Raw genomic sequence first — 25,296 nt, 5'->3', positions numbered from 1 at the left:
AAATTCCCACAAGTGTTAGTGAGAGTTTTTATTTCATTTTTTATTTTATTTTATTCACTATTATATTGTAGAACCAAGCCATTCTAACTGTACCCTCCAGCGCTGGCCACAGAGGAACTCGAAGGACAAAAAACGTCATTGATTTTTGTGATAACCGATAGTTCCATAATGCAACTATCGGCACCGATTATTCGGTAAAACTGATATATCGGTCTACCTCTAATATAAACCATGCTAGACAGGGAATGAAGCTGAGAGGTGGTAGGTTTGAAAACAAATACTATTTTTGTTATTCTGTTTGGTGCCGCTAGTGGTGCATAAATGACACCTTTAATACGAAGATATTAAAGATATTATACAGTTTGGCCTGTATAATACATATACTATTGTTCTAAGTTTAAATGTATTTGGCTAAGGTGTATGTAAACTTCTGCCTTCAACTCTAGAGTTGAAGGCAGAAATTTACATACACCTAAACTCAGCACAATAGTAGAGAGAATTATTTCTTTCAGCTTTTATTTCTTTCATCACATTTCCAGTGGGTCAGAAGTTTACATACACTTTGTTTGGATTTGGTAGCATTGCCTTTAAATTGGGTCAAACATTTTGGGTAACCTTCCACAAGCTTCTCACAATATGTTTGGCCCATTCCTCCATACAGAACTGGTGTAACTGAGTTTTGTAGGCCTCCTTGCTCGCACATGCTTTTTTCAGTTCTGCCTGATCGGATTGAGGTCAAGGCTTAGTGATGGTCACTCAAATACCTAGACTTTGTTGTCCTTAAGCCATTTTGTCACAACTTTGTAGGTATGCTTGGGGTTATTGTCAATTTGGAAGACCCATTTGCGACCGAGCTTTAACTTCATGGCTGATGTCTTGAGATGTTGCTTCAATATATTCACACAATTTTCCTTCCACATGATGTCATCTATTTTGTGAAGTGCACCAGTCATTCCTGCAGCAAAAAAAAAAAAAAAAAACACAACATGATGCTGCCACCCCCATGCTTCAGGGTTGGGATGGTGTTCTTTGGCTTTGCCATTTTTCCTCCATACATAATGAAGATAATTATGGCCAAACAGTAACATTTTTGTTTCATTAAACCAGTGGACATTTCTCCAAAAAGATCTTTGTCCCCATGTGCACTTGTCTAATGTAGTTTGGCTTTTTTATGGTGGTTTATGAGCAGTGGCTTCTTCCGTGCTGAGCAGCCTTTCAGGTTATGTCAATATAGGACTCGTTTTACTGTGGATATAGATACTCGTCTACCTGTTTCCTCCAGCATCTTCACAAGGTCCTTTGCTGTTGTTCTAGGATTGATTTGCACTTTCGCACCAAACTACGTTCATCTCTAGGAGACAGAATGCGTCTCCTTCCTGAGCGGTATGATGGCTGCGTGGCCCCATGGTGTTTATACTCACATACTATTGTTTGTACAGATGAATGTTAAAAAATTAATTGTGTCATGCACAAAGCAGATGTCCTAAACAACTTGACAAACGATAGTTTGCTAATATTAAATCTGTGGAGTGGTTAAAAAATGAGTTTTAATGACTTCAACCTAAGTGTGTGTAAACTTCTGATTTCAACTCTATGTGTGTGTATATATACAGTATATATACAGTGCATCCGGAAAGTATTCAAAGCGCTTCATTTTTTCCACATTTTGTTGTTACAGCCTTATTCCAAAATTGATAAAATTCATTATTTTCCTCAAAATTCTACAAACAATACCCCATAATGACAATGTGAAAGAAGTTTGTTTGAAATCTTTGCAAATTTATAAAAAATTACAAATTAAAAAATCACATCTACATAAGTATTCATAGTCTTTGCTCAATACTTTGTTGAAGCACCTTTGGCACCAATTGCAGCCTCAAGTCTTTTTGTGTATGATGCTACAAGCTTGGCACACCTATTTTTGGGCAGTTTCTCCCATTCTTCTTTGCAGAACCTCTCAAGCTCCATCAGGTTGGATGGGGAGCGTCGGTGCAAAGCCATTTTCAGATCTCTTCAGAGATGTTCAAACAGGTTCAAGTCTGGGCTCTGGCTGGGCCACTCAAGGACATTCACAGAGTTGTACCGTAGCTACTCCTTTGTTACCTTTGCTGTGTGCTTAGGGTCATTGTCCTGTTGGAAGATGAACCTTCGCCCCTTTCTGAGGTCCAGAGCACTCTGGAGCAGGTTTTCATCAAGGATCTTAATCTTTCCCTCGATTCTGACTAGTCTCCCAGTTCCTGCCACTGAAAAACATCCCCACAGCATGATGCTGCCACCACCATGCTTCACTGTAGCGATGTTATTGGCCAGGTGATGAGCGGTGCCTGGATTCCTCCAGACATGATGCTTGCCATTCAGACCAAAGAGTTCAATCTTTGTTTCATCAGACCAGAGAATTTTGTTTCTCATGGTCTGAGAGTCCTTCAGGTGCCTTTTGGCAAACTCCAGACGGGCTGTCATGTGCCTTTTACTGAGGAGTGGCTTCTGTCTGGCCACTCTACCATACAGGCCTGAGTGCTGTAGAGATGGTTGTTCTTCTGGAAGGTTCGCCTCTCTCGACAGAGAAATGCTGGAGCTCTGTCAGAGTGACCATCGGGTTCTTGGTCAACTTCCTGACTAAGGCCCTTCTCCCTGATCGCTCAGTTTGGACGGGCGGCCAGCTCTGGGAAGAGTCCTGGTGGTTCCAAACTTATTTTATTTATGGATGATGGAGGCCACTGTGCTCATTGGGACCTAAAATGCTGCAGAAATGTTTCTGTACCCTTCCTCGGATCTGTGCCTCAATACAATACTGTCTCGGAGGTCTACAGACATTTCTTGGACTTCATGGCTTGGTTTGTGCTCTGACATGCACTGATAACTGTGGGACCTTATATAGACAGGTGTGTGCCTTTCCAAATCATGTCAAATCAACTGAATTTACCACAAGTGGACCCCAATCAAGTTGTAGAAACATCTCAAGGATGATCAGTGGAAACAGGATATGCCTTAGCTCAATTTTGGGTGTCATGGCAAAGGCTGTGAATACTTATGTACATGTGATTTTTTATTTTTTTATTTTTAATAAATTTCAAACAAACTTCTTTTTGTTTGTAGAATTTTGAGGAAAAAGTGAAGCGCTGTGAATACTTTCCGCATGCACTGTATAGATAGATAGAAACATCCAGAGAGTGGCATTTCTGTGGACGAAAATGGCTTGTTAATGACAGAGGTAAGTGGAGAATGGCCAGACTGGTCCAAGCTGACAGGAAGATGACAGTAACCCAAATAAACACGTTTTACAGCAGTGCTATGCAGAAAAGCATTTCTGAACGTACAACATGTCGGACATTGAGGCAGATGGGCTACAGCAGCAGAAGACCACTCCGGGTACTACTACTGCCAGCTAAGAACAGGAAACTGAGGCTGCAGTGGGCACAAGCTCTCCAAAACTGGACAGCAGAATAAATAAATAAATTGCCTGGTCTGACAAATCTGGATTTCTGCTAAGGTACACAAATGACAGTTTTCTGTTCTTGGCTGACAGAAGTGGAACCCAACGTGATCTGCCCATCCGCCTCAAGTTTTGACATGTTGTGCATTCTGAGATGCTGTTCTGCTCACTACAATTGTACAGAGGGGTTATCTGAGTTACTGTAGTCTTTCTATGACTGTCCCATATATTTGCATACTACTAAAACGGACTGTTGTGTTTCATAACAAATATTACATCATAAACAGTTTGCCTTTCAGACAATGAGCACAACTTATTTGGCATCTTTGACAGTGTGTCAAGTGGTTTTTATTGTCGATCAACCATATACAGTTGGTACAGTACACAGCGGAAAGAGACAACGTTCCTCCAGGACCATGGTGCTACATAAAACAACATAGGACAAATACAGAACTACATGAGACTACACAGACTAAATAAGACCTACATGTTGCATCTACAGTATATAGATAAATATATTTGCCGTTATTTTTCATACAAATGAGCTTTGTGGCAAAGGGCCAAAACACACAGTACACTACACAAGCATGTGCTTCTAGCAATGCAATCTTGATTTTGTGCATTTCAAAATCTGTCAGACTGCAATTCATTACACAATGCAAATTGCATTCTTAAGGTTGCCACAAGGGGCTTTATAGCAGATGTTAGTGTGAATGGGCTTCTACAATGAGTTTTCACTTTCAAGTCAGCAACTGTAATGGTGGAGCAATAGTTTGAAGAAAATATTGCTGAGCAAGTGAGTTAAAGTATATGTATTTATAGTAGGGCTGCCGATTTAACACATTAATTCCATGAGATTTATTATGTAAAAAATAATGATCCTACCACCGGATTCGGAGCAATTCAAGCTTGATGATACCAGTAAGCAAAAATTCAGCTGTATAGGCAACAAGCAGCTGGACAGACAACAAACCACATTCAGGCTTGCTTGACATGCCAATTGTACAAAGGTGCCTCTGTTTGTTCCTGGCATGCCCAAACCCCACCCCAACCCTAATCCTAACCATACAGAGCCTGTAAGGCTGATCATCCTGCCAGTTGCACCTCCAATTGCAGCTTGATACTGGTGACAGCACAAAATGAGAATGCATTCTTGCGTTTAAAACAGCTGGACGGAGTGCAATTCTGAATGCTGTGATCTCGAGACATGATTTTCTAAGTTTCAAACTACGTTTAACTTGATACAGTGACCTAAAAACGTTGTGTTTGTGATGCAATGCAACCAAAATGAGCTGCTCTAAAAGATTTCATCTGATGCATGTGATATACAGGCTCACTGTATATATAAAATAATATGGAAATAAACAATATATTGCATTCTAAATCCACTATTTGCAATGCCTGATCAATGCGTAATTTGTCTCACACAATAATGTAATGCATTTTAATGGTCAGTGTCTATTTGCACCCCGAAGTAAATAGCATCTACCATACAGTGCAGCTATTTGCACCCAAATAGTCTAGTGGAACCACAGAAATATATGACAAACTAAACAATAGGTGTCGCTGCAGTTGCATTTGATGTAAAGATGGTGTTTGAATGTGCAGAGTCCTTGCAACCGTGGTTCGAATCAATGTTTTGTCACCCTCTTTTTTTCCGCATCCAATTTCCTGTTTCCACTCTTAATATTTAACTTTGAACTGCTTTACACTGGTGCCGAAATCTGGAAAGGAGTCGTCGAGAACCGGCCTGGCAATATAAACAATATTTTAATGATTAACTTAAACAAAAGACAAACACACACATGACGGACATGTCCGTAAACGATCTCTCTCTCCTCACACCTCCGTCTGCAATCGGCCTTTATCCCTCTCGGAGGCTTAATTAGCCTGATAAGGGACCGGGTGTGTATAATCACGACCCGGCCCGCCCTCCGCCCTGTCACATTATTAAAAATACTTACTTAGGCTACTGTAATAAAACCCAGTTTGTTTTCTAAGCTAAGGGTAAGGTTAGGTTTTGGGATAGGGGTTAACGTAGTGTGTCTTTGGGACTGTAAATAAACACAATAAACACACTGCAGTGATGCCCATACTGTATTTTAGTATTTAAATATGGGTAGAAATAGCTTCTGACACTATGCAATTTGCATCCATCATAATTTGCACCAGGGTTTGGGTACAAATAATATCTGCTACTATTTGCATTAGGGTGTAAAAAGCATATATCATTAAATAAGCATCTGCCTTATAATTAATATAATATATAGTGGACATGCATTCCATTTACTTATAATACTGTATATATTATATTTATAATGACTGGAATTATTGCTAGTTTGGGGGCCGTTCTTAGCAAATATTTATATTTATGATTATTTGATATTAGTTTCAAATAATTCAATCAGCATATCATGTTATTAATTTGATTTTTAAAGTTATCGATTGACAGCCCTAATTTATAGCAATTGTAACTCTATTGGCCCCTTCAGTACTGAGTTCTGTTTGTTACTGGCAGTAATGTAAAAATGCTTGTTAAGCATGTTTAGTCAGACCATGCATCTGAAGGGCTGGGAGATATATAGAACATATACAATAATTTCAATATTATTTTGTATTTGCAATATATTCAACATTGTGAAACCTGCAGCGATATTAATTTGGCCATTACAGTTCCTAAAGACTTTGTCAGAACACCAGTTTAATTCCTATTTTTTGTCACGGTGTCGGCTCAGGTAGGAGTATGAGATCACAAAGACAGAGATATTTTCAGCAACAGAAATTCTGACAAAGTTAAGCTGCGTACACACTGCCAGCGACACCATCCCATTCATTTTCAATGAGAGCACAGCGACTTCCGGCGACACGAGCTGTCGCGACCGTTGGCGACTAGATGTGGGCGTGTCCAGCGACACGACAAAGTTGAGACAAGTTCAACTTTATTCAAATAAAGAGCAACTTACGGAAGCGACAGCCAATAGGAGAGAAGACAGGAGAGCTCACGTGATCCTTCTCTCTCTCTCAGCTCCTGCAGTAACGGAAAGATGGATGAAAGGCTAATTCTTGCTGTTAGCAATTTTCCAGTGCTCTATGATATGGATATGGTATATCCAGCCGCAGCTCTTGCACCAGCCGGTGGTACTCGCCATGGTCCTCCTCTGAGCTTTGCCTATGGAGGGATGTATATAACACTGGCTGTCTTATTCTCTCAGTCTGTCCACAATGAACACTCCGAATTTCAGCACCTGGTCATACATGTCTGAAGACACAACAGCATGTGTTAGCAGATATGTCACAGATCACACTTACTGTATCACTTCCTGCATCACAGACCTTTCATGCCTCCAGAGAAGCCCCTCCAGTTGGCAAACATGATGAGTGGAAGCCCCTCTCTGTTGAAGTCTTTAATAGCCTGTGCGGTCTTAAAGGCAGAGTCTGGGAACCACACTTGCCCTGCCTACTGGATGATCTACAGGAAATGTTTGAAATCTGAACACATGTGGTCACAGGAAACACATTTGTGTAACCAGGTGTAAACAGCGATGCATCTCTCCAGACCACATACAATCAGATCATCCGAGACGCAGCTTAATACCAGGTGTAAACGGGGTCTGAATGCATTTCTAAGCACTCACCTTGGCTTCAGAGTCAAGATTAGCAGGGTCTGCTGGAATTTATAGCTCCACAGATCGGGTTTCCACTACAACAACTCCAGATGGTATACCACCCAATCTACAATTGATGAGAGAATGTGTTAAACAGAGATAAATTAAACACATACCAGTGTTACCTAAAGAAACTTTTTTTTGCAGCAGAGGGCCCCTCATAATAATAATAATAATAAAATGTGTATTATTAAAATACCTTTATTTCAACAAAACTCAACAGTATAAATTTTTTTTAACTACACCTTGTCATGTGAAGAAATGACACATCATGCTATGTACCAAAGCGAGTCTGTATGACGAGAGGATGTGTGACCAATAGAATATCAAAACATCACACGCTGACCTCTTGGCTCAATTTATGGATAATTATTTCAAAGCTGCATGTTTTTGCTGTTGTTGAGAGTGAGTTGACGGTATCTTTAAAACATTTTAATACAATATTTTTTGTAATTTGTGAAGTGTTATTCACTAAAACCAGAAGCTCTCCCACGTGACATCATACCCATCTGTTTGCTGTGCTCAAAGCCTAGTGTAACCGCCCCTTTACTCTGGTTCAACATACTTTCTTTTGCCTTGGCACAGTAGATTAAACAGCGGATCAGCAGCACCACTGAATGGAAATGCAGGAAACACTGGCTCACCAGTTAAATAAAAAAAAAAGATTTCAGTGATTAAAATTTTGATGATATGCCACTTGTAAATGATATGCCACTAGTAAATTTCAGTCTGTATCTTACACAAATCTACATCTACATCTTGGCCACTGTTGTATAAGAAAGAGCTGCTCAGCTATTATGATTTTACCAATTTATTGGTGACAATAGTTACATTTACATTTCTGCATTTGGCAGACACTTTTATCCAAAGCGACTTACAGTGCACTTATTACAGGAACAATCCCCCCAGAGCAACCTGGAGTTAAGTGCCTTGCTCAAGGGCCCAACAGTGGTATCTTGGTGGTGCTGGGACTTGAACCCCCAACCTTCTGGTCAGTAACCCTGAGCCTCAACCACTGAGCCACCACTGAGCCACCACTGCGCCATAGTGGCCCCATAGTTGGTTTTTGGGACTATCAGTTATTGCCAAAAATCAATGCTGATAGTTTTTGTTATTCCTCTGTGTTTCTCTGAGACTGCCAGTTGAGAATTCTACAGTTCGAATGGCTTAATTCTACAGTATAACAGCAGCCTCTAGAGTTCGGTCGGTCCATCTGTCCGTCCGTCCGTCCGTCCATCCAAAATGCTTAATCTGTTGAATATAAAGGCTAAAAAAATTCCTTACTTTTTTAAATACTTAAATACAGAGTATTGTAACAGAGCCAAGTTTCCATCATTTCAAAATTAGTGTCCCCAATGAATTTTGGGCTTGTTTATAGTTAAAAGTCCCATGTTATGCACCAACTCTTTATATTTCTGGTTATTATTGTGATTTTTGTTTGCAAAATAAACTGCATCTGGGATTTATTTTGGACCTAATATATATATATATATATATATATATATATATATATTGCATTCTTTAAATCGATTTTAAAAGATCTGAGATTAATTGGTTATCGGCCTTTTCCACCACGTTGGCAAAATCCACTATCGGTCGACGTCTAGTATTTATTAGAGTGCAATCTTTCCAATTGACAAACGCTACCCTTTAGGCTCTGAGGTCAAAGGTCAGCACAAGTTCACTGAGCAGTAAAACAGGCTCTGGCTATGCTTGGAATGGAAGCTTAGTACCGACTGAATATTGTGCAGTATATTATGTATACTGTCTACTACTTTTTATTTTATAACAGTGAACCAGAATCATGCAACAATTAACATTTCAAACAGTATTATACTACACTGTCACACACAAATAAAATGGTTACTGTGCTTTTTTTTAATCCAATATTTTGTAAAAACAAACAAAACAAATGAATAATAATGGTATGTAAGGCTAAGGGTAGTGCTAATGATATTATAGTTTACAATGCCCTGGAGGTTACCTGGCCCGACCTACGATTACGCTGCATGATCTCCAGAAAAGAGCTGTAGTCAAAGAACCCACTCACCCATGCACACTCAGTGTATGTATGGAGAAAGAGAGAGAGACAGATCTGCAATATCACCCTATCTTCATCAGAGATATGCAGAGCTGAACAGAGCATATAGGTCATAGAAACATGCACTTGCTGAAGAGTGAGGTTACCGCTCAATTACACTACGAGACTTGTCTCAGTACTAAGACAAAGATTTGTTTCCCTGCCACCAACCACACGATATCTCTCCACCTCGCTGTGTCAGTTACAGTGACATGTAATCTGTTTCGCCCCTAAAAACACTCCATATATCGCTGTCTTATCTCTGAGCGGAGAGACCTGGAGCTCTGCCACAAACATAAACCCCCAGAACACAGTCATCCATTACTGGAGACTTCTTCCATCCTAACAACACATCCCTCACACAATTAATACACAAAACATGACATATCACTGCAGGCAGGGGCACATTAACACACAGGCTTATTTTGGCTGAAGCCCAGGGTCTACAACTCCAATGAGGCCTGGCTTTCAACTCCCATAGGGCCCAGCGTGAGGAGCACATTAAAAACACTTTAGCGGGCGACGCGGTTGTTGACATGGTGACAGTCTGCAAGCGTTAAAGGCGTCAGTGTAGTGCTTGTTCAATGCAGAGCAGTTGAATCTTAAAATAACAAAGTACGGTCTTGAGTCCTACTACACTGGATGCCACAATAAAAAAAAGAAAGAGTAAAAAAAAAAAACATCTTGTCATATCCAAATGGTAACGCTTCTATCGTTATTTGGAATTATTGCTGTTAATAACATTAATTTTACCAGGATTCAAGTACTGCTAACTATTAGCAAGATTTTAAAAAGAAAGCATAAACCAATGCTTGAACAGTTATTTGGGTTTTATTTAATGTTAGCAATAGCCCGTTTGGCTAGGTGATGTCCGCTTAAAAATAAAAGTTGATTTAGAGGTGGAGCAAGATGTTGCATTTAATAAAAGATTACGAAGACAACTTTTTTCTTTGATGTAATGTATTAAGAAAGTCAATATGGTCAAATGTGATTATTTTGACTAAGTAAGGGATGCAATATGCACTCCAGCATGGGTCATAGGGTGCCATGATGGGCACAAACTCCACAGGCCAGTCGATGGGATCATTAGCGGTCAGCAGAGGCACAGGACTGGACGTATTCTGAAGGGAAAGAAAACTGTGAGATACAAACCATCAACCACTTGACGGTATCTACAGTTTTTAATTCTCTGAGTGAACACAGAGATTTTCTAGATCTACTACAGGTGACAAGATTTCATTTCAACCAAAGACTTAAGAAAATGGGCAAAATCATTGTAGTTTAAATAAAACTTGTCCACAAAAGTGATATCAGATTTTACAATTAAATCCTATTAGTTTTTACCACCTTCGGCATGAAAGACAGCCACTGCAGTAATGTAAACACTCCCTCAAAATCATCATATACAGAGGCGTGTGTGACTCTGTTACTGTGCATGATCTGTATTCCACCCAGCTGGTTATTGGAGGTGTACACCTCATGACCCAGAACCTGTGGAAGAACAGCAAAGAGGTGAAAAACTAAACTGTTAACTGTGATGTAGTCTCAGGATCAGATTGTATACATAGGCTGTTCATGTCAGATGCATACTGCAAACTCAAATGGCAAGAGCTAGCGAATTGTACTATAAATCTCCAATTTTAATTTCACTTTCTTCTTTTGTTTTTGCCGATTCGGATTCTTTGTGCATCTCACCACCTACTGGGCAGGGAAGAGATTTTAAAGGAAGAAAAGACCCACACCTATCATATCACTTATGAGGACATGGATTAAACCACTGGAGTTGTATGGATTACTTTTATGTTGCCTTAATGTGCTATTTTGAGCTTCAAATTTCAGGACCCTGTTGACTCGGACCTACAGAGCGGAAATATTCTTCAAAAAATCTTTGTGTTCTGCAGAAGAAACAACGTCATACACATCAGGGATGGCATGAGGGCGAGTAAACGATGAGAGAATTTACATTTTTGGGTGAACTATTCTTTTAAGGCAGTGCCAAATATGCAAAATCATAATCAAAATATCCTGAAGCAGCAGTATATTCTGATTTGGTTAACGATTGGCATTCATGAAATAGTCAGTATGAGTAGTAGTCAAGACACAATTTCTGTAATTACTCTGAACAACCTATAATGAAGGCGTAAAGACATTCTTTTTTAAATTAGGTACAACTTGTTTTACACCTCCTGTGATATAGCTGATTTCATATTTACCCGCCCCTGAACGGCACAAAAAAGTAATATATTTTGGTTGTTTTGCATGCCTTTTCCTTGTAAAGTGTCCGTTTCTTGGCCAGAATAAGCTTCAACATAGACTTTATACATAAAGTATATGTAAGTCTAGCCTTGTTGAGACCAAGAGTTATGTCACTTCCTCCTCTTGGACTTGAGGTAACATTACAGAATCAGGAAGCATGGCGCGTATGTCTGTGTGTTAGTGTCAGTGTTAATGGAGGTCTTGGAGCTATGGATCAATACCATCACACAGGCTGTTAGCTCAGTGCTGTGGGCTGCTGGGGAGAACCTGCTCCTTGCTCAATGCTGTCAATGGCCTGAGAAGTTTGGTTCCCATTCACTTGTAGTGTGAGAATCTAAAGAGCTGAAATATTTGGCTAAAAATCTTCGTTTGTGTACAGCAAAAGATTTGGGATGGCATGAGGGTGAGTAAATGATGAGAGAATTTTCTTTTTTGGGTGAACTTTCCTTTTAACTGTCTATGGATATCCTTCCAATGAACAAACGTCATCACAGTCTTTGTTTCCAAGTCTTACTTCTAGATTTGAGAATATATTGCAAAATCCAAAGTAATTAAGTTCAGCTTCTTGCAATCAAAAACTGGCTTTGATGTAACAATCTACAGGCCTTATTTGCCCCATGACCTGTACTGATATGTTCGTTTTTGGTATTTGTAATGAGCAGATCACTCTGTTGTGCACTAATTACTGCAGTAATAAGACAGTAAAGGACATTCAAAGATGAGGATGGATTGAACATTCTTGCAGTTCCAGAGAGGAACATGATCATGCTATGACAAACCATAACTGTCCCGGAAATATAATGTATCACAGCTTATGCATGATATAAATACAAATGCAAGTGATTTAAGAGAGTGATAATATACCCTGCTTTGTATTAGTCATGAGAACTGTAATTTAAAGATTCTGGTTCCTTAACGACTTCATTAGCAATTATTATATTACTTTAAAATAAGCAACTGGTCCTAACTAGGTACTAAAAGTAATACCACTTTTGCAGTCATATCACCCTGCAGCTCTAGCCTGGTTGCCCACTGAAGCTAAGTAGGATTGAGCCTGGTCAGTTCCTGGATGGGAGACTTCCTGGGGAAAACTAAGCTTGCTGCAGGGGGTGGTCACCCTGCACTCTGTGTGAGTCCTAATGCCCCAGTATAGTGATGGAAACAACTATACTGTAAAAAAACACAGTCCTTTGTATGAGACAATAAACTGAAGGTCCTGACTTTCTGTGGTCATTAAAAATAATTTTGTGAAGAGTAGGGATGTACCCGGTGTCCTGGCCAAATTCCCCCATTGGTCCTTATCCATCATGGCCACCTAATAATCCCAATCCCTGAATTGGCTACATCACTCTACTCTCCTCTCCACAAATAGCTAGTGTGGGGTGAGCATACTGGCACACTATGGCTGCCGTTGTATCATTCAGGTGTAAATACACATTGCCATATGAACAACTAGTCAGTAAATCTACTAATGTAAGTCCCATGAGACTTAAACCAATAATGAGATGGAGACCGATCCGTGTGTTTTTTTGACCAATTCAATTAATACAACCATGGCAGTTACAATTATTTAGGTCTGAAAATATTGGCTTCTGGACAATTTGACATGTCTGTAAAGGACCTAACAGACAAGGCTTATAGGGCATTTTCCAGTGTAAGACAAATATTATTCAAATTTAACCGCCCAATCAAACTGTGGCTGAAAATATTTGATAGTGTCATCAAACCCATCCTTCTGTTTGGCAGTGAAATCTTGGGACCCAAATATAAACTAAATTATAAATTCTGGGACAAAAGTTCAACATTTCACCTCGAATTTTGTAAAAACATCCTGGGAGTTCACAGAAGCACTTCTAACCTGGGCTGTATGGCAGAACTTGGCAGATTCCCTCTCTTGACTGACATTCAAAAGAAAGCCAGTAAATTCTGGTTCCACCTATCAGACTCTTCCCCAGAAAATCACCATCACTGTGCGTTTATATGCAGAGCATCACACCCAGAATGTGACCCTTTACAGTGCTTAGTGGATAAGCACCAGCTAAATCAGACAAATACAAACACAACTGAAGAAGAATATATTAATCATTGGCAAAGAAAACTCAAATAAATTAAAACAGAATATAAATTGGTATCATATCTGACCAAAATTAAAACTACCATCACAGGAAGCTTCTAAGTATCGTGAATGAGCACAATCTAGCTATAAAGATGGGTCAGCACAGACCGAACTTGAGACCCTTTTCTTATACTTTTCTTTATATTTTGTGTACTTACCTGTATGCTTATTATTATTGTTGTTATTATAAATGTTTTATTATTTGACTTTTTTTTATATGTGTAATACTTTATTAAAAAAAATTATGTTAATGAATGCTTTAAAAACATTGTACATTGTATAAAGTCAAGAGAGAGAGAGAGAGAGACAGATTGGTCCAAGCAGAAGTGCTCATTCTGTTCTCAGAGGAATGATATGGGTTTCCCTCCCCAGTCTCAGCCTGAGGGATCAGCCTATTTCTATGCAAATAACAACTTCACGCTTCTCTTTCTATTATTCCTGCAGGAGCTGCATCATCATGACAGAGAAAGACATGCGGGGTATGGCAATTACTGGGGGGTAAATTATACACGTAAAGACGCACGCACAAACACACACACACACACACAGTCAAAATTAATCTTTGTAATTTGGTCCTTTATGCATCAGACATTACGACATTCCTCTGCATAAGAGTTTGCCAAATGTAACAGTTCATTTTCAAAAACCAATAGTAACAAAAAACTAAATCTGCTTATATTACACATAGGCCATGCACATACTGCAGCTAAATACGGTTGTCATTCCTCTTAATGAGTGAATAATCCTGTTCTGTACAAACACAGGGCCTCATTCATGAAACAGAAGCAGAACAAATTTCTGTGTAAATAGTTTAGAAAACCATTATTACATAAACTGTCGTACTGAATTGAATTCAACTACTTACATCACAAAGGTTTTGCGAACTGGTTTCATACATGGGACCTGCATTTTGGTTTCCGATCGTGTCAAATTAACAAAACATTTAAAAAAAGATAGGGAAAAGACCAACAAGGAGCAGCAGTGAGAGAGATAGAGGAGAGCGAGAGGGAAAAAAAAACGTACTCGTCGGTTCTCCAATACGCTGCAGCTTGGTCCTCGGCTACTCATCTACCCTCTAATGGATGACAGCCACGCCTCCCCGGACGGATCGGAGGCAGTCTTCCGGCCCCTGGCGGACGGAGCGCCCTGCCGCGTTCTCGGGAAACAGAAGGGCCTCCCCAGTGGTTCTGCAGCTTCAGGCGGTCGACCAGGAGCCCCTCCCCAGCTCGCGGTCGGCGGTTTCAGTCCCCGCTGCATTTCAGCGGCTGGTAGGAGTCTCCTCCGACCCTGGCAGCGGCCCTGACTGCTCTCTTCATGGTAGGTGGCCGTACCTCCGCTATCAGGCGGCTGGGCTCATCTGTCCCCCGGCAGATAGCCATGGCTGCTCCGTTGGGGTGGATGGTAGTGGCGAGGGCTCTACTACGGTGCATCCCTCCTCCTTCCCGGATTTCAGCACCAGCGTAAAGTTATTAATGGAAAGGAGGAGACGAGAGCCGGCTTGAGAATATAAATAATATTTTTATTAGAAACTTAAACAAAAAGACACAAACACACACTGTCACGAACCCCGCTCCCTCGCTCCGCCCCCTCAAGCTTCCACGCTCGTTCCGCCCCCTCGAGCTTCTATGCTCGTTAGAAGGTCTCCCTCCTAGGGCTCGCAAGCCCGCACTCAGTCACCACATTAGTTTCACCTGTACTCCTCTGATCACCCATCATTGTTTCCACCTGCACTCGCCCCTATATATATCACAACGCTTTCGTCTCACTCGGGTTGGTTATTGTTTAGTTTTCCCCTTCGCTTTGCCAGCACTAGTAATCCCCTAGTCCCCCCTGTCTTTTGCTCCTGCTAGTCCCGTCTAGTTGTGTCCTGTTTCCCGGCTTCGACCTCCCGCTCTCATTGACCACTCTCTACCGGATTTGCCCCTTTGTTCTATTCTGATTCCCCGGCCTCGACCTCACACTCCCCTTTGACGACTCTTCACTGGATTTGCCCTGTTTTTGTACTATTGCCTGCTTTGTGTATAAAGCAGTTTCCTCCGACATTGTGACTGTCTCGTCTTGTGTGTGTGTGCGGGTTACAGAATAACCAACCTCACCGAAGACAGTCACAATGCATCACGCGGAGGATTCGCGCAGCTCACTAGAGCGGATGTGCACATCGCATTCGGCGCGAGGAGCTACGATTTGGAGACATGACCAAGCGCTCACGGCCCAGGGGCAGCAGGTATGTACTATGTCTGAAATATTTCACCCTGTTTCACCTGTGTCTGCCCCTGAGCCCATTGATGCTCTCCACGCATCCGCGAGCGCCGTATGCTCTCCATCCCCGGAGAGGTTTTATGGCTCTTCGGATGCTAACCAAGGGTTTTTCGTGCAAGGCAGTGGTTGTGTAACTCATAACCCCGTCCTTGACATTATTAAGCCAGCGGCCCGACTCTTGGTTTTGCGCCAGGGGAGCCAACCCTTGGAGGCTTATGTTATGGATTTTTGTGCCCTGGCGTACCAGGTGAATTTTGATGAGGTGGCTCTGAAAGACATTTTTCAATGTGGACTGAATGAGCCAACCTCATCATTCATGCCTGGTGGTCGCTGCTCCCTTAACCTGGCTCAGTTTATTGACCTCGCCCTACTGTACGCTGGTTCCTCGTTTACTGTGGGGGAGGCAGACACTGACCAGCGCTCCATGCCACGGCCCCCGTCTCGAAGCCTACCACGGCCCCCGCCTCGAAGCCTACCATGGCCCCCACCTCGAAGCCTACCACGGCCCCCGTCTCTAGGCCTGACACGGCCCCAGTCCAAGCCTGACCACGGCCCCAGTCCCGAAGCCTGTCACGCCCCAGTCCGAGCCTCCGGCCCCAGTCAAGCCTGACACGGCCCTAGTCCCGAAGCCTGACATGGCCCTAGTCCCGAAGCCTGTCACGGCCCCAGTCCCGAAGCCTGACACGGCCCCAGTCCCGAAGCCTGACTCGGCCCCAGTCCCGAAACCTGACACGGCCCCAGTCTCGAAGCCTGGCATGGCCAGCGAGTCAACGCCCATGCCTGCCATGGCCAGCGCCCAGGTCTGCCACGGCCAACGAGCCAGCGCCCATGCCTGCCACGGCCGGCGAGCCAGCACCCATGTCTGCCACGGTCAGCGAGCCAGTGCCTGTAGCCTCGACCGCCCCAGAGCCAGCGCCTGTAGCCTCGACCGCCCCCATGGCCACATCCCCTGTTGGCCGAAGACGTAAGAGAAGGAAGAGGGCCCCTTCTCCCCAGTCTCGTCTTGTGCGCAAGACCGCAGAGGTTCCCTCATAGTCTTCCACGGCTCTGCCGGGCTCGGCTCCGCCCTCAGAGTCTTCCACGGCTCTGCCGGGCTCTACTCCGCCCTCAGAGTCTTCCACGGCTCTGCCGGGCTCTGCCCCGCCCTCAGACTCTTCCACGGCTCTGCCGAGCTCCGCTCCGCCCTCAGACTCTTCCACGGCTCTGCCGGGCTCTGCTCCACTCTCCGAGTCTTCCGCGGATCTGCCAGCCTCTGCTCACCCCTCAGAGCCCTCGCGGCCTCCGCCTCACGAGCCTCCCAAGGCTCCTCCACTCGAGCCTCCCAGGGCTCCTCCTCTCGAGCCTCCCAGAGCTCTACCCCTCGAGCCCCCCCCGGGCTCTGCCTCTCAAGCCTCCCAGGGCTCCTCCTCTCGAGTCTTTCAGGGCTCCCCCTCCTTCCAAGCCTCTCAGGGCTTCTCCTCTCGAGTCTTTCAGGGCTCCTCCTCCCCCCAAGCCTCTCAGGGCTTCTCCTCTCGAGTCTTTCAGGGCTCCTCCTCCCCTCGAGCCTCTCAGGGCTCCGTCCCTCGAGCCTCTCATGGCTCCACCCCTCAAGCCTCTTGGGGCTTCGTCTCTCGAGTCTCTCAGGGCTCCACCCCCTCTCAAGCCTCTCAGGGCTTCTCCTCTCGAGTCTTTCAGTGCTCCTCCCCCCTCGAGCCTCTCAGGGCTCCGTCCCTCGAGTCTTTCATGGCTCCACCTCCCAAGCCTCTCAGGGCTCCGTCTCTCGAGTCTTTCAGGGCTCCACCTCCTTCCAAGCCTCTCAGGGCTTCTCCTCTCGAGTCTTTCAGGGCTCCTCCTCCCCTCGAGCCTCTCAGGGCTCCGTCCCTCGAGTCTCTCAGGGCTCCTCCTCCCCTCCGGCCTCTCGGGGCTTCGTCTCTCAAGTCTTCCAGGGCTCCTCCTCCTCCCGAGCCTCCTACGGCTCCCCCGCCAGAGCCTCCCACGGCTCCACCTCCCGAGCCTCTCACGGCTCTGCTCCCAAAGACTCCAGAGATTTCTATGGCTCCGCCTCTCGAGCCTCCTACGGCTCCGCCTCTCGGGCCTCCTACGGCTCCCCCTCCAGAGCCTCCCACGGCTCCACCTCCCGAGCCTCTCATGGCTCTGCTCCCAAAAACTCCAGAGCTTTCTATGGCTCCGCCTCTCGAGCCTCCTACGGCTCCGCCTCTCGGGCCTCCTACGGCTCCCCTTCCAGAGCCTCCTAAGGCTCCACCTCCCGAGCCTCCCACGGCTCTGCTCCCAGAGACTCCAGAGCTTTCTAGAGCTCCGCCCCTTGAGCCTCCTACGGCTCTACCCCCCGAGACTACAGAGCCTGCCAGGCCGTCGCCTCGGAAACCCCTCACGGCGCCGCCTCCCTTGGCTCCACCTCCAGAGCCTTCCAGGCCTTCGCCCCTAAAGCCTCCTTCGGCTCCACCTCCAGAGCCTTCCAGAACCCCGCCTCCAGAGCCGCCTATGGTGCCGCCTCTGACGGCTCCACCTTTCACGGCTCAGCCCGGACTTCCTGACCCTATTCCTGTCCGGTGGTCACCTTCCAGACCCCCGGACCCAGTCCCTGTCCTCCAGTCGCCTTCCAGACCCCCTGACCCAGCCTCTGCCCTGTGGCTGCCTCCTAGATCCACCCGCCTGTCCGCTATGTTCCCCCTGACCTTGCCTTGAAACTGCCCATTGACCCCATGAACTGTCTCATTTCCCTCTGTGCCCCTTGGACTGCCCTCAATTTTGTTTATGTGTTCTGTGGGTTTTCTGTTCAGGGGTTTTTTGTTTGTTGGGATCCTCCAGCACCACTTCCCAGAGGTCGCGCTCCTCGCGACCGAACGCGGCCGTCAGGAGCCGTCTGTTATAGAGGGGGGAGTACTGTCACGAACCCCGCTCCCTCGCTCCACCCCCTCGAGCTTCCACGCTCGTTCCGCCCCCTCGAGCTTCCACGCTCGTTTTGCTCCCTCGAGCTTCCACGCTCGTTTTGCTCCCTCGAGCTTCCACACTCGTTTTGCTCCCTCGAGCTCGCACGCTCGTTTTGCTCCCTCGAGCTCTCATGCTCGTTAGCATGTCTCCCTCCTCGGGCTTGCAAGCCCGCTCTCAGTCACCACATTAGTTTCACCTGTACTCGTCTGATCACCCATCATTGTTTACACCTGCACTCGCCCCTATATATATCACAACCCTTTCGTCTCACTCGGGTTGGTTATTGTTTAGTTTTCCCCTTCGCTTTGCCAGCACTAGTAATCCACTAGTCCCTCCTGTCTTTTGCTCCTGCTAGTCCCGTCTAGTTGTGTCCTGTTTCCCGGCTTTGACCTCCCGCTCTCGTTGACCACTCTCTTCCGGATTTGCCCCTTTGTTCTATTCTGAATCCCCGGCCTCGACCTCACGCTCCCCTTTGACGACTCTTCACTGGATTTGCCCTATTTTTGTACTATTGACTGCTTTGTGTATAAAGCAGTTTCCTCCGACATTGTGACTGTCTCGTCTTGTGTGTGTGTGCGGGTTACACACACAAAGGTGTCAGACAGCTGTCCGTATATCTCTCTCTCTCTGTCACACTGCCATCTTCGGTCAGCACTTATCCCTCTCGAGGGCCAGTTAGCCTGATTAGAGCCCTCCACCCTGACACAATACTTTTTTAAAAACTATTTGTTAATGCAGCTGACTCCCATGTTTTCAAAGAGAAATTGGTTAGGTCAACATTTGACTTTCTACAGACAAACATAAAACCAAACTCTAGGATAGAAGTGAGGTTTTGAAACCAGACCACTAAAATTATTCAAGATTCAGCTTAAAAATATTTCCATATGCATGAACGCACAACCAACCACATCCAATTCCTATCACCTGTAAAAAATAAATTATAAATAAATAATCTGGCTAATTCAAAAAAGTCATATTGTAATGCAGTCTTGGTAATTGCATGAATTAGAGGTTCATTTATTTGGGTCATAGTTGACTGCACACAAGGCTTTCAGAGTTCACGCTAACCTGTCACAAATCCTGCCTCGGCTCAATCAAATTACTCAAGCAATTAAAAGAGAGACCAATTAAAGTGCCCTTATCAGCAGAGTGAATATGTAATTTATGCATACATGCCATTTTTGCAGCAGCATCTGAACAACAATGAAGAACTTTAAAACGTGACAGATTTGGCATGTAAAAAATACTACCTCTTAACCAATCAGTGAAACTCTTCAACACCTACAATGAAGTTTGGTGTTGTGCAGTTGCTGCCCTTATTGAGAGTTCCAGTCAGGATGATGTCAGAGTTTCCACCAGTAAGGTTCTCTGACCCAGTCGCACTAGGTACGCACCAATACCAATGGCCCTACACACCACCTGAGGACCAACAAAGACAATGAGGTTAGTGAGGTGCTTCATTATGCATATTACATGTGAGCATGCCAAAGTGTAACTTTGCCAAATGTATTGCTTAATCTTTGCAAGATGTAAAACTTTGCCAAATGTTTTGCCAATTCTTTATCAAAGACGAACATTGCCAAATGTTTTGCAGAAAGAAATTTTGCCAAATGTTTTGCTAAATATTTATCAGAGTGGAACCTTGCCAAATGTTTTGCCAGAGTGGACCAATGACAAATGTTTTGCCAAATCTTTATAAGAGAGGAATGTTGCCAAATGTTTTGCCAAATCAGTGGAAGTTTGCCAAATGTTTTTCCAAATCATTGGAAATTTGCCAAATGTTTTGCCAAATCTTTGCCAGAGTGGAAGTTTGCCAAATGTTTTGCCAAATCAGTGGAAGTTTGCCAAATGTTTTTCCAAATCATTGGAACTTTGCCAAATGTTTTGCCAAATCTTTGCCAGAGTGGAAGTTTGCCAAATGTTTTGCCAAATCAGTGGAAGTTTGCCAAATGTTTTTCCAAATCATTGGAACTTTGCAAAATGTTTTGCCAAATCTTTATCAGAGTGGAATTTGACAACTGTTTTTCCAAATCTTTGGCAGAGTGACACTTTGCCTAATGTTTTGTCAAATCTTTGTACAATTTGCAACAAGTATATGTGTTCTGTTAGTATACCAGGCTCATGGTGATGATCTCCTCATATACAGGTGAAACTCGAAAAATTAGAATATCGTGCAAAAGTTCATTAATTTCAGTAATTCAACTTAAAAGGTGGAACTAATATATTATATAGACTCATTACAAGCAAAGTAAGATATTTCAAGCCTTTATTTGATATAATTTTGATGATTATGGCTTACAGCTTATGAAAACCCCAAATTCAGAATCTCAGAAAATTAGAATATTGTGAAAAGGTTCAGTATTGTAGGCTCAAAGTGTCACACTCTAATCAGCTAAACACCTGCAAAGGGTTCCTGAGCCTTTAAATGGTCTCTCAGTCTGGTTCAGTTGAATTCACAATCATGGGGAAGACTGCTGACCTGACCGTTGTGCAGAAAACCATCATTGACACTCTCCACAAGGAGGGAAAGCCTCAAAAGGTAATTGCAAAAGAAGCTGGATGTTCTCAAAGTGCTGTATCAAAGCACATTAATAGAAAGTTAAGTGGAAGGGAAAAGTGTGGAAGAAAAAGGTGCACAAGCAGCAGGGATGACCGTAGCCTGGAGAGGATTGTCAGGAAAAGGCCATTCAAATGTGTGGGGAGCTTCACAAGGAGTGGACTGAGGCTGGAGTTACTGCATCAAGAGCCACCACACACAGACGGGTCCTGGACATGGGCTTCAAATGTCAAACGTCTTACCTGGGCTAAAGAAAAAAAGAACTGGTCTGTTGCTCAGTGGTCCAAAGTCCTCTTTTCTGATGAGAGCAAATTTTGCATCTCATTTGGAAACCAAGGTCACAGAGTCTGGAGGAAGAATGGAGAGGCACACAATCCAAGATGCTTGAAGTCCAGTGTGAAGTTTCCACAGTCTGTGTTGGTTTGGGGAGCCATGTCATCGGCTGGTGTTGGTCCACTGTGCTTTATTAAGTCCAGAGTCAACGCAGCCGTCTACCAGGACATTTTAGAGCACTTCATGCTTCCTTCAGCAGACAAGCTTTATGGAGACGCTGACTTCATTTTCCAGCAGGACTTGGCACCTGCCCACACTGCCAAAATACCAAAACCTGGTTCAATGACCATGGTATTACTGTGCTTGATTGGCCAGCAAACTCGCCTGACCTGAACCCCATAGAGAATCTATGGGGCATTGCCAAGAGAAAGATGAGAGACATGAGACCAAACAATGCAGAAGAGCTGAAGGCCGCTATTGAAGCATCTTGGTCTTCCATAACACCTCAGCAGTGCCACAGGCTGATAGCATCCATGCCACGCCGCATTGAGGCAGTAATTAATGCAAAAGGGGCCCAAACCAAGTACTGAGTACATATGCATGATTATACTTTTCAGAGGGCGGACATTTCTGTATTTAAAATCCTTTTTTTTATTGATTTCATGTAATATTCTAATTTTCTGAGATTCTGAATTTGGGGTTTTCATAAGCTGTAAGCCATAATCATCAAAATTATATCAAATAAAGGCTTGAAATATCTTACTTTGCTTGTAATGAGTCTATATAATATATTATTTTCACCTTTTAAGTTGAATTACTGAAATTAATGAACTTTTGCACGATATTCTAATTTTTCGAGTTTCACCTGTACCAGTGATGATTCTCCAGCTATCAAGCCAAACCCTCTCAAGTTCTCCACACCCAATCCCTCCTCTTTGCCAATGATATCAGTGATCTTATACCTGCATAAATAGAGATTCATTGCTAAAGAACATACATGACAACAAAAAGTTTATTTTCAAATGTTAGAGTCAAAAACTCAATCCTGCTGTCTTAAAAGGGGTCATATCATCGAAAAAAAAGATAATTTATTAAAATTAAGCTTCGGGTCGTTCTGAACTTCCGCAACTGTCTGACATCAGATATACATAATAATGAAAGTGTCTATTTGGTTGTACAGCAACTTTATTGTTTCTAAACACCAGCAAAAGACGATGTTATTCAAGCTAGTATATAATACCAAAAGGGGTATCCTTCCTAAATATTACAAAGTTAGGAAATAACTTAAGTTATTGTTTCCGAATATTCCTGATTTGTTTCAGTGTGACTTTAACAGAACAGCAGCACACTGTAACCCGCACAAGAAGAGACAGTCACAATGTAGATGAAAACTGCTTTTATTAAGAGCAGGCAATAGTACAATAGGGAAAATCCAGAAGAAGAGTAGTCAAGGGGAGCGTAAGGTCGAAGCCGGGGAATCAGGATAAGGCAAAGGGGCAAATCTACAAATAGAGTGGTCGAGGAAAGCGTAAGGTCGAAGCCGGGTAATCAGAATCAGAATAGCGAGTAATACTAACAGGTAGAATAAACAGGGGAGCTAGGGGAACACTAGAGCTGGCAAAGCGAAGGGGTAACTACACAATAACCAACACGAGTGAGACGAAAGGGTCGTGATAAATATAGGGGAACAAACGAGCGGTGCAGGTGAAATGAATAACTAGGTGATGGGACGAGTGCAGGTGTATACAATGAAGGGGTGATTGAGACGAGTGCAGGTGTATTCAATACTCTGGCGATTGGGAGCTGGCATGTGAGCCCGAGGGGGGAGATTGGGAACGAGCATGTGAGCTCGAGGAAGCAGAACGAGCATGTGAGCTCGACGGAGCGGGGCAAACCGAAGGAGCAGGGTTCGTTACACACACACACACACACACACACACACAAAAATGACAAACCTAATCAATTATCAATAATGAATTATGACTAAATTTGGTGCAAGTAACCTTGACAAACATTATAAGTGGACCTAAGGAAAAATTGAATAAAATGATCAAACATTTATTATATTATTTCATTAAAAATCTTAATATTTTAATATGTCACAGGTTTAACTCATCTGGACTCATCCTCCACATGGTCACAGTTCACTGAGTTCAGAGCTAGTGTCCTGAGGTGTGAGGTACAGGTACTTAAAGCCCTTCAAATCCAACTGCCAAATAATTATATTATGACACACATCCTGAAGGTAAACACTATATCAATGATCGCTGATCCCTTCCCCTGGAGCCTCTCCAAACCTTGTATCGATCCGCCAGTTCCTGCCAGGCTACATGGAACATATGTCTGACCTCCTCTGCCAGGCCGATTCTTGCTCCGCTGTTGGCAGCGCTGTAGATTTGTGGGATGCCACTTTCCCTTGCCATCTCTGATTCCTGCTGGAATAGAATGTCCTCTTGTGGCCCAAATGAGCCAATCTTATTGCTGATGATGATTATCTCATGACCAGCCAGGTACTCAGGGTTTCGGAGAGTCATCCACCATGCCACCATACCTATCTAGAGAATCAAGCGCAAGTAAAGATATTGAGCACTAAATAGTGGTTGATTGCTACAGATTTTTTTAATGCCGATGCAGAATTTTAAGGAGGGCAGGGGGGCAGTTGTGTGGCAGGTTGGCAGATGAATTATATCATTCTAATATAATAAAGCAACAAATAATATACAGAATATATAGACACACACACACACATACATATACATATATTTATAAATTGTAATAGTAATGTAACAACATTGTGATCAGTTGAATGCCACTTTGGTGAATAAAAGTACTTATTTATATCCCTAAGAGAAAAATATGTACATTATTCCAACCAGACTAAACATACACAGCTCCCAGCCTAAATGCTTATCAATCCTCTCAAAACAACATTTAGGAAGCAAAGGAGAGACCTCTAGAGTGTGTGAGTTGTATTACTAGTGCTGGTTTGCTGAAAATAAGCAAAGAATACCTCAAATAAAGATAAAGATTTTCTGTTTAGGATGAGGAAAAAAAACTGAGGAAAACTAAATCAACATCAGCCAATCTCTTGAACATGAAGTGATCTAATCTAATTTCCTCCAGGAAGACAGTTCATCTGCACCAGCTGACTCTGAGACTCAAGGACCAGCTCTGTGAAGGTGAGTAGTTCAGAAGGAAGAGGACACTTGGGAAGTTTGGCATGAGCGTCCATGGACTGCCACAGTTTCCGCAAAGACTAGAAAAAGATGGACAACACAATGAGATACAAAAATCCACGTGAATTGATTAGATAATGACAAGTTATCTCTATATGGCAGGTGGCCGAAGGGGCGGGGTTGAAAATAAGAGGGAGTGGTTATGTCAGCTGAAAAGTAAAGTTGTTTCAGAGTCAGAGCAAATAATTATGGTACATTCAGATGAAAGATTGGGAAGACAAACGTTTTTCTTCAGAATAATGTACACGGGTGGAATTGTGCAAAATAATATGAGGAGTGTTTTTTTAACAAAAGGACAGAGTAGAATTAAGATATCCTTAGCAAAAATCCTTTTCTCCCCAACTTGGAATGCCCAATTCCCAATGGACTCTAAGTCCTCTTGGTGGTGTAGTGACTCACCTCAATCTGAGTGGAGGAGGACAAATCTCAGTTGCCTCCACAGTCTGAGACTCGCCTCAATCTGAGTGGAGGAGGACAAATCTCAGTTGCC

General features: G+C 43.4%; 1 pseudogene; it reads right to left on the bottom strand.

Annotated features, from left to right (window-relative positions):
* The window catches only part of LOC127641454 (acetyl-CoA carboxylase 1-like), a 28,183-nt pseudogene extending 4,274 nt beyond the window's left edge, over nucleotides 1-23,909 (bottom strand).
* Between the last annotated feature and the right edge of the window lie 1,387 nt (nucleotides 23,910-25,296).

This window comes from Xyrauchen texanus, chromosome 4, assembly GCF_025860055.1.
Source record: "Xyrauchen texanus isolate HMW12.3.18 chromosome 4, RBS_HiC_50CHRs, whole genome shotgun sequence".
In the NCBI taxonomy this organism is placed as follows: Eukaryota; Metazoa; Chordata; class Actinopteri; order Cypriniformes; family Catostomidae; genus Xyrauchen; species Xyrauchen texanus.
This window is presented reverse-complemented; position numbering and strand designations above follow the sequence as displayed.